This window comes from Tachysurus vachellii, chromosome 20 (genome assembly GCF_030014155.1).
Source record: "Tachysurus vachellii isolate PV-2020 chromosome 20, HZAU_Pvac_v1, whole genome shotgun sequence".
Classification (NCBI taxonomy): Eukaryota; Metazoa; Chordata; class Actinopteri; order Siluriformes; family Bagridae; genus Tachysurus; species Tachysurus vachellii.
In genome coordinates, this window is record NC_083479.1 from 2,729,812 (window position 1) to 2,739,903 (window position 10,092).

General features: G+C 38.7%; 1 long non-coding RNA gene across 2 annotated transcripts in view; it reads left to right on the forward strand.

Moving 5' to 3' along the window:
• LOC132863737 (uncharacterized) overlaps nt 1-1,937 on the forward strand; it is a 48,659-nt gene extending 46,722 nt beyond the window's left edge. For both annotated transcript variants that reach the window (XR_009650138.1, XR_009650137.1), the window contains 2 exons: nt 940-977; nt 1,471-1,937. This is a non-coding gene — a long non-coding RNA (uncharacterized LOC132863737). The remainder of the gene's footprint in view (nt 1-939; nt 978-1,470) is intronic.
• Nucleotides 1,938-10,092: the final 8,155 nt, after the last annotated feature.

Consider the following 10,092-nt stretch of genomic DNA (forward strand, 5'->3'; position numbering starts at 1 on the left):
GTTGGCTCTTAAAGCATGTGAGTTAATATTGAGACAATACATGTGTATTCATGACCTGTACACATAAACTCATCTACATGCAAAAAATACCTGGTAGAAAATTACATATAGCTGCATATGGTCTTAACTAGTCTCCTATTTGTGTGTGTTAACGGTATTTAATGTTTGGACTGAACCCGAGTGTCACCCAGTACTGCCTCCCACCCCAACATTGTCTAGGTCTCCTCCTTCCTACCTCCCTTCCTTCCTCGTGTTTGCCCTCCCCCTTTCTGTCTCTCTCTCTGGGATCTCTGCAGAGCTGCTTCGGAGGTGTTGCCAGGGAAACGTGCTATCTAGTCGGAGTTATTGAACCGCAACTGGCTTTTTTTCTCTCACTGTAGAGGATAATGAGGCTCTGTCTCACAGCTCGGCCTTTCCAGCGGCCATAGCGTCGATAAGACCCACAGCTGGCATCATTTTTAAACCAGCGGCCAGCGGCTACACGCTCCGCAGGTGTATCAGCCCTAACTTTCTTGTGTAGACACTCATGCTCACATACACATATACACATAAACACACTCAGGCACACACACACACACACTGACTATATTGCTGAAACCTTCCCTCAAGCGAACCTGTGTTTGTGGTTGTGTAAATCGAGTGTGACTGGTGTGTGATTGGCAGATGAACGTGGGAACTTGAGTGAAGTTGTTCTGTGAGAGGAAAGAGAGTGTGACACACACACACACACAAGTACCTACACTACTCAGCTTGCGGTCTTCCTTTGTATTAGAGCTCACAGAGAGCTTTGGCAGGGAAAAACTCGTACATCTGCTTTCCTGCATCCTCAAGTGAACTCTGAGGAAAACACACACACACACACACACACACACACAGAGCAATCTGCCTTTTCGTGTTATTGTCTCATTAACTCACATCCTGTTCATCTTTTTGTTTCAGGAGTAGAAATTTAAGAAGTCACCTTGTTCAGCATTCAGGTAAAAAAAAAAAAAGGCGTCCTGTGTTTCTTGTACTTTAAATGTATTTTTGTACGTGTGTTAATTTTTGCGTGAAAGATACAAGTGCAAAAAGTAGTTGAAGAATAAGGTGTGTGTGTACAAGTGGACATAATGTAATTCAATATATATACACACACAAGGGTAGGAATTGGGTTTGACCTTGTCAGGACATCAGGCTGGTCCCCATGCTGTTTAACAGAAATAAATAAGTAAATAAAAGCAGCCAAATGTTTCCTGTTTGGTTACAGGGATTAAGATTAAATTTAGAGTTTTGTGTAGCGCAAAAATAATTAGCATCAATAATATTTAGTGTAAGAGGAAGGTCCTTATAAGGACAGTAACACATCTGCATCAGTTATGTACAGGTAGATCTGTATTATTGTACAATTGTACAATGTCCTCGCATAATAATGATAGTGATTTGCTTAATTATTTATATATGTGCTTATTTGTTACTTTATTTATTTTGCAGGTTTGGTCCAGCTTTTAAGTACCGCACTGCTGAAAAATATGCAGTTTCTACCAATGCAAAGGGCCAGTTTCTTCCCACAAATCATTCAGAGCAACGTAAAGGATTTTCCACTGCAGCCATGCATAAGTCATGTAGCCCTACCCCTTTCACCTGCGGCAGTGTGTGTGTGTGTGTGTGTGAAAAGCACAGCTGGTAAGTACTGCATATCCAGAAGATTCGCAGACACATATATACAGTGTATTCATCATATTTAAACTGAAGGCAGGAGGTGGTTGAGTTCAGTGTCTCAGGCACACACACACACACACACACACACACACACACACAAGCCTTTCTTTAATAATATAAACTCATTAGGCAAGTACAACTTGTTGTGTGATCTAGTCCTTAAGCTAATAATTATGAAATAATAACTGATGCAGTGTCATGTATTCAACATGTCTTTAAACTTGAAAAACCATGAATAAAGTATAACGGAAATAATTGTTTTCAGTGTGTTGATGTATCGTCTGTTATTTCTTCTGTGTTGTGGTCACTAAACATGTCCATTCACACATATGAACCACACTGCAGTTAGCAAATCTGCACAAACTTCCCTTCTAAACATTGCAGAATAAAGTTCCTGGTGTTCATTGTGGTGTTTGAATTTATACATCTTCTGAAGATTGATCCTTGTTATGTTATTTGAGTGTTATTTGAACGTTTTACATATGTTGCTGGTGTGGTACACTTATTGTTATTTACCTTTAATCAGTATCTTTATCCTAAAAATGTAGATATACCTTATGTACTGTAGCTTTTAAGGTGTAAAACTAAAAGTTAGACTATATTCACCTATCTAACTGAAATATTAAAACTACAGAATGCATATTCTAGACAGTAAAAACCCCAAAGACGGGTAAAGGTACAGCTTAGTATCCTTTTTTTTTCTGAGAGTGCAGGCTCGCTGACATTTAATATTACCCCAAGCGAGGCGTGTGCTTCTGTGTATTTGTATATATACGTAAATGAAAATTGTGTATATGTGTGCATATGTGAATGTATTTACACAGACAGTATGTACATGTTTGTAATACAGAATGCAGTGATGTGTGTGTGTGTGAGAGAGAGAGATAGACAGACAGACTAAATAATGTTCTTTGTGTGTCTGTATGCAAAACTTGTTAAACGGTGTATAGGGGACTGCAGTGTGTGTGCTACTAATCAATGTGCTTTGTGTGTACTATATGTTCTTGTGTGAGTGTGTGTGTTTGTATCGACATACTACACACTCCATACTGCTCAGTGTGTGCTTAATTGTATGTACAGTATGTCCCACCTTATGTGTGTACCTGCATCAGATGTATACCTGCATACAGTCATGCTGTGTTGTTTGTGTGTGTGTGTGTGTCTATGCTGTCATGCGTGCACATGCATCTACATCAAAAAACATGACTGTCTGTTATGCTTTGTGTCCTTGCATCTGTGTATGTGTGTGCGTGTGTGTGCGTGTGCGCTTTCATGTGTGCATGACCGTGTGCATGTGTATGTGCTGTCATATATGTGCCTGTCTGGCACAACTTGTATGCGTATGTGTGTGTGTCTGTGTGTGTGTGTGTGTGTGTGTGTGTGTGTGTGTGAGAGAGAGAGAGAGAGTGCACTCAATGCACCCTCTCCCCCTCCTCCCAAGCAGAGCGGCCCATGCTGCAGATATCATCCATCTCCCTGTCACCGTGCGCCAGGGCTGCTGGGAAGGCAGCAGACAGCGTCTCAGTGCCGAGGACGGGAGCTGAATTCTAATTCAGCCACCCAGGACGGAAAATCGTTAACCTTGCAATGTGGGAACAAAGCAGAGGGGCTTAGGCAGTCGCGCTGTCCCTCACCAGCCCGCTTCTATTAACTCCACACACATCTCTCTGTCTGTGCATTACTCAAACCAAACTCCTGGGGAGAAATGAACACGTCTCAGAGCCTCGTTCTCGCTAGCTTATAGAGTTTTTAGAATCTTTAAAGGGACCACGCCATTAAGTGAGTTGGATTTGTAGCTAAGACAGATAAACGTGGGCGGCACCGTCTCTGCAGTCGCTCTGGCATATCTATAAACCAAACAATATGATCTCTTGCCAAAATATATCAAAGACAAAAGGTCTGTGCTATATGAGATGCTGGGGGCTTTTTGGGAATAATACCTTTAAATGCAGCGAGACAGTATGTACGTGTTCCTCTGAAGACTATTCCTATAAATGACTTTAAAATACAACAAACCAAGGAATGTCAAGATTCCAATTACCATCAATTATAATTAATTACCCAGTCCTGCTCTTTTAACGCTGCATAATTCTAACCTCATTGAATTGCAGACGCTGAGTTTGCACCATGAATCAGCAGTCGTCCTAACTTGTTTGCACTTTGGCAGTCTGTGAGTCAAGTCTGTCGTCTCCTTCTGCTAAAAACTAACCTTAATGTCACTATCACGTGTCTACGAATTAATACGAGCAGTCTGGATATGAAATACAAAATACAAAAAAAAAAGATTGAAGGAAGGAAGGAAAAGATTCTTGCCTCAAATCTTACTGTTTTTGTTGAATTAGTTTTAAAACCAAGGAATGTGAGAAGACATTATCTAAAGGTGTCTACAGCAATTTTATTTCGAATCTCTCAATGTTAGCTAACATAATATTAACTCTATACAAAGTTTACACAGCAGATAGATCACGTTGTTGGGTGTTGGGTCACATTTTCTCTGTCACGTCTGTTAAAGTTTAAATGCGTTAAGAATTAACTTTGGTGCTTTCTAATGTGTGAGTAGTAGAGAGATGAAAATACACAAAGCTCTCCTGGGACCTAGCAGGGTGTTATTGTGTTGTCTGATTATAAATCACCAAAAGTAAAGTTTCAACCATCAGGCATCGTTTCCAACTTTAAAACTTCTTAGGACTTGTTTTTTTTTTTTGCCTTAGACGTATGTCTTTGGGTCGTCACCTTGTTTCTTTCACAAGGCCTCGCTTCAGGTTTAGCAGGTCATTTTTAAGGAACCCAAATGTGCCCAGTGTCTCGGAGTTCTCTGAGTCGTCCTTCCACCCACTGATGTGTGTGTGTGTGTGTTGAATCACATTGACTGACTATACCACTAAATGAGTTGGATTCGTAGCCAAGACAGATGTGAAGCCGAAATAGCGGTATAAACGTGGGCGGAACGCCGTCTCTGAGGTCGCTCCCAAACAAAATGATCTCTCGTTCTCTGAGAAGATATCAAAGCCATGCATTGTTATACGAGACGCTAATGCTCAGAACTGGTGTGCAAGGAAGCTATTGTGAGCCTCGGTCTGGTTTTAAAAGACAAGAAACCAGGGAACGTCAAGGTCAGAGTGTCTTTTCGGAGTCAGAATCCTGCTCGTTTAACGTCGCATGACCTTAATAAATTACCGAAGCACTATGACTCAGCAAACAGCGGTTTTCCAGCTCTCGTTTTTCTCAACTGTGGTTTAAGTTTAGCATCTTATTTTCACTGGAGATAATCTCAAGGCCACCGTGTAATGTCACCGTGAGTTTGTACAAGCCCCCTTTTCCCCTCCAGCAGTCTGTTTGTTCAGGCTTCGTGTTCGTACTCAGCTGAAATCTCACTGCTCTTCTCTATAAGAGGGCTGTTTTTTACGGTGTTGTTGCAGGACCGAATTGTGGTTTTGAACCCGGTGGACCTTTGTGGACACACAGGCCTGGGAAACCAGATCAGCACAAAAGGCGACTTTTAATTCGGAAAGGGGGGGGTGTATGTGGGTGTTTGAGTATGGTGGGGGGTCTGCTTGAGTAAAACAAAAAACTCTTTGCTTGTACACGTTATCATGAATCTGCTGACTTTTCTTCTGAAGTGCAGCCCCGAGGGATCTCCTGTGGAAAGAAAAGAGGAACAATAAAGCAAACTATCATCTGTGCGAAGCCAAACAGCTCGGCTCCTCGGAGTTACAAACCCAACCCATGAGGAGCGGAGTCCAAAGTAAACAGCTGCAAGCGAAAGCAGAGGGAGCGGGATTCGCTTTGACAAAGAGGGCTCAGCGTGTGTTCTCTTCTTCCTGTAGCGTCTGCTTATTCATATCTACTGCCTTCATGCAATAAACCCTTTAACCCCAAATTTAGAATACCAAATAGCTCTGTCCATCACATTTTGGATTTTATTGCAAGGTTCAGTTTACCCAGGATGTGCTTTCATTGTGCATGTGTACACAAAACCTGAGAAAAAAAAAAGGCTTGATTAAACAACTATTGATTTCAATTCAGCTCTGCTATGTGTGCCTCAGACACCAAGGCCGCAGATGATGTATTGATTTATTCCACAGCCAGCTCTTTTTCAACCCCCCTCTGCAATAATTAAGGCTCCCTGAACAAAGATGGCCGCCACAGCTGGTTGTGCACCAGAGTGTCTGTCGTGCACAACATGTCGGACGCCGAAGAACAGGTAGTGCAGCGTCGCTGTTCCGATCATCGCTCCTCGTGCTCCTCACACAGCAGCACCTTTCACACTATTGCACAGAGCCTCTTTCACACAGGTCAGCCATGGTGCGCGATCTGACAGGCAGAACAGGGGAACGTTTATAACGCCCGGCCTGGAAGGCAGCAGGAGATTAGAGTACGTATATAATTGCCCCATACTTAAGCATATTGGTGTAAGACCTGCAACTGGGAATATAATGTTAAGTTTCTGCATATATTTGCATGTTCATAAAGATCTCTCGTACGCCAACATGCCATACCTTCTTAGTTTGTATTTGACCTTAACTTCTAAATTAGGCTTTCAATAAAATTACGTTTAGATGCACAATCCTTTAGAACAGTTAGCAATAGAATGATCCTTTTTTTTTAATTAAAATTTTATTTTCTATACCTTTTGCACAAAAACCTTTAAAGCGTGTTGGCCTTAAAAATTATGATTATTATCATTAGGTCTGTGTTGATATAGAAGCTTCGCTTACTGAACGGCCTTCAGTGGAGTATAATACATCATGTCTGGAGTGGTTGTGTCCCAAACTGCATTGCTATTAATTTCTCTGCTTCTACAAAAAAGTATTTTTGTCTTTAGTACAAGCCAAAAGCTTTCATTTAAACAACCAAGTGTATTTTTTTTTTACAAGGTACCTGGAGTTCTCTAGCATCACTATTAAGTCCCAAAATAGTGCAATATCAAATATGACTTTAGACATAAAACCCAGAAATCATTCGCTCTGTAATCCTAAGATCCTAAAGGTTCTTTGGCTTGAGTTCCCAAAACTAGATACAACTCTAAAAGTCATCAAAGATCCTGCAACAGTCCAAAGAACATGCTGCAGTAAGAATGTTCCAAAATCTGTGTCTATGTCCCCCGTAAACAGCCATTTGAAAACCAGACAAGAGAAATGCCTGAAACACACGTCAGGTAGTTATTTCACTGGAACAAATCTCACAGATGTGTTCAGCATCAGTAAAAATGTGAAAAACCAAGACAGGTGCTGTGGCAGCAGAAGCACTGAAATAAAGTAACTTGAGGTCTAATCTGAAGAATCTTTCATTAGATCGATGAATTATTCCAAGAACAAATAATAAATCCTTGTATTAAGAGCACATATCTACATATTTTGAATTTAAAGAGGCATAAAATGGCACATTTTTCTTGCTCATTGTTTAACATTCATTTCCTCGAGCAACGAGCAGAATATAGCTAACAATCTGACAAATGTTCTAGGTTTTTGTAAACAAATTGGAACTACAATGAACTGAAGCTCCTGAGCACGTCCGTAGTGAGGTCAGTAGAGATCTGTGATGTGTAATAAATGCTCACATTCAACTTTTAGGGTGAGACTGACTTCTGTACTAGTTGAGTAGATTATAAGTAACTTAGGCTCATAGCACCAGCTTAAAACTGAAGTGTGACATTTCAGTGCAGATATGAAGTCTATAAGCATTAAAAACCCAACAGCAACACAAAAAAAAAGAAAAGAAAAGAAAAGAAAAGAAAAGAAAGAAATTAAAGAGGAGCTCTAGCTCCTCCTGGTGTCCATTGTTTGTATTGACGGTCTTGGTCGTACATGAATGCTATGTGTACTATAATATACTGTATTTTACAGCAAGCTTGTTCATCTCATGAAATTGGACATAGATTATAGTGTATAATTTAACCTAAAATATAATTTACTTTCCATTGCTCTCCATTATGAACAACACACACCATCTTTTCCACAGCATATTCACCAGGCAGAGGATTGTGTTCAGTGGCAGACTGCTATCTATCTATCTATCTATCTATCTATCTATCTATCTATCTATCTATCTATCTATCTATCTATCTAACCATCTGTCTGTCTGTCTGTCTGTCTGACTGTCTGTTTATCTATCTATCTATCTATCTATCTATCTATCTATCTATCTATCTATCTATCTATCTATCTATCTATCTATCTATTTGTCTGTCTGTCTATCTATCTATCTATCTATCTATCTATCTATCTATCTATCTATCTATCTATCTAACCATCTGTCTGTCTGTCTGTCTGTCTGTTTATCTATCTATCTATCTATCTATCTATCTATCTATCTATCTATCTATCTATCTATCTATCTATCTATCTATTTGTCTGTCTGTCTATCTATCTATCTATCTGTCTGTCTGTCTGTCTGTCTGTCTGTCTGTCTGTTTATCTATCTATCTATCTATCTTTAAAAAACTTTAAATAGAATCAAAATATACTTAATAAATGATGATCTCTTGTTTAAAACATTCTTACAACATGATTAGATGCAATTGTGGATGATAAACAGATAGATAGATAGATAGATAGATAGATAGATAGATAGATAGATAGATAGATAGACAGACAGACAAATAGTTAGATAGATAGATCATTTTTTATTTCGAATCGTAATGAATATATTTTAAAGTGTGAGTGCTCCGTTTCACCACTAGAGGGAAGCACGTTCTCGTGAATTAGATTTAACAGGTTAAACGCGACTTACTGATCTTTATGGAAGGCCATTTTACACAAAACGAGACAAATAACACTGATACGTTTCTATAATTACAGGTATAGGCACATATTTTTATTTCAAAATGGCTTCTTTCAAAAGACCAATGACAAATATATTTCCTAATGATAGTTTTATTTTATAATGGCACTTTTTCCATACAATATCCAAAATTGTATTTCATTCAGTTTTTATTTAAAAACATATTATATATTATACACATCTATATAATAACATAATATACTATAGAATTACACACTATATCATACACATCTATATAATAACATACAGTAATATACTATATTATTACATACTATATCATACATAAATAACCAGATAAATGTCCTAATAAATTATGTGTGGCACTTTGCAAGCACAAGCCATTTAGATGATTTAATTAATTTTGCTGATGGAAAAGCAAAGCCAATTTGGTTATAATTCCTGTTTGAATGGGAGGAAAAATCCTCTCAGCATTTCATCAGACATCTTCACCAGATCTGATGCTATGTAGATGTGTCCCCTGAGACACAAGGCTCTGTGAGTGGAGCTTCTGAGCTGCTGCTGCTTCATGTCTCACTCGGTGAAATGCTGAACTATTAGGAATTGATTGGCATGTGATTGGCGCAGGAGCTGATTAATGTGCTGCTGTCAGTGGTGGTGATGAAGATGGATTCACTCCGCAGGACCGAATCGGCTCAGATAGCTCGGCTCAGTTAGCTGTCATTTAATGACTCTAATGCAAAGTTGGAGTCATATTGTCATTTCATTCACTGATTAAAGCAAAAGCAGATGGAGGAATGTGTGTGTGTGTGTGTGTGTGTGTGTGTGTGTGTGTGTGTGTGTGTGTGTGTGTGTGTGTGATGTGATGCCCACATCTTGCTGTGATTTTATTTTCACATGTGATTTTGTCTTCATTTGATTCATAGTTTTTATTCTCACATGTTTTTTTTTTTACTTTTTTCACAGTGATCATTTTTTTGTGGTCATTTTTCACACTTAGTTTACTACTTTCACGTGATAGTTTTTTTTTTCAAATGGTACATTTGCTTTCTTTTGTGCTTTTTTCACATGATTTATTTATTTTCAAATGTCATTGTGGATTCTTTAGCTAGTTATTTTCTGCCCTGGACAATTCTTATTCACTTGAGTTCATGCGCACAATTTCAAGTTATAATGGTGAAATGCATGTTTTATTCCTCAAATAATCACATGTTTAAAAGGAAATGTAGGTGATATTTCTGTAAAACGTTTTCTCTGTCAACGTTCGCTTGCTTTTTGGATGGCTTTTTGGCTGTTATTTTTAGATTGATTCTTACATTGTGCTCCGCATCTGAGAAACTATCAAAAGTAATGATCCAGGAGTAATGACTATGGTGTGGACTCCCTCATCATTATCATCATCATTGCTACTGCCTTCCCAATAAAGCTCCCGTTCCTTCATCGGCTCACATGTAAAAATTACATGAATGTCATGCTATTCATGTCTCCCATTCTCATCAATAACATAAAAAAAACAAAAAAAAGGTTAACGTAATACACTGTCTTTAATACTGTATAAAAATTTTAAATATTCTATAACAACCCAAATATTCTGCCAAGACTCTATAAATATTCATTAATCTGTAAATTGGACACACTTCCAATCTTCCTATG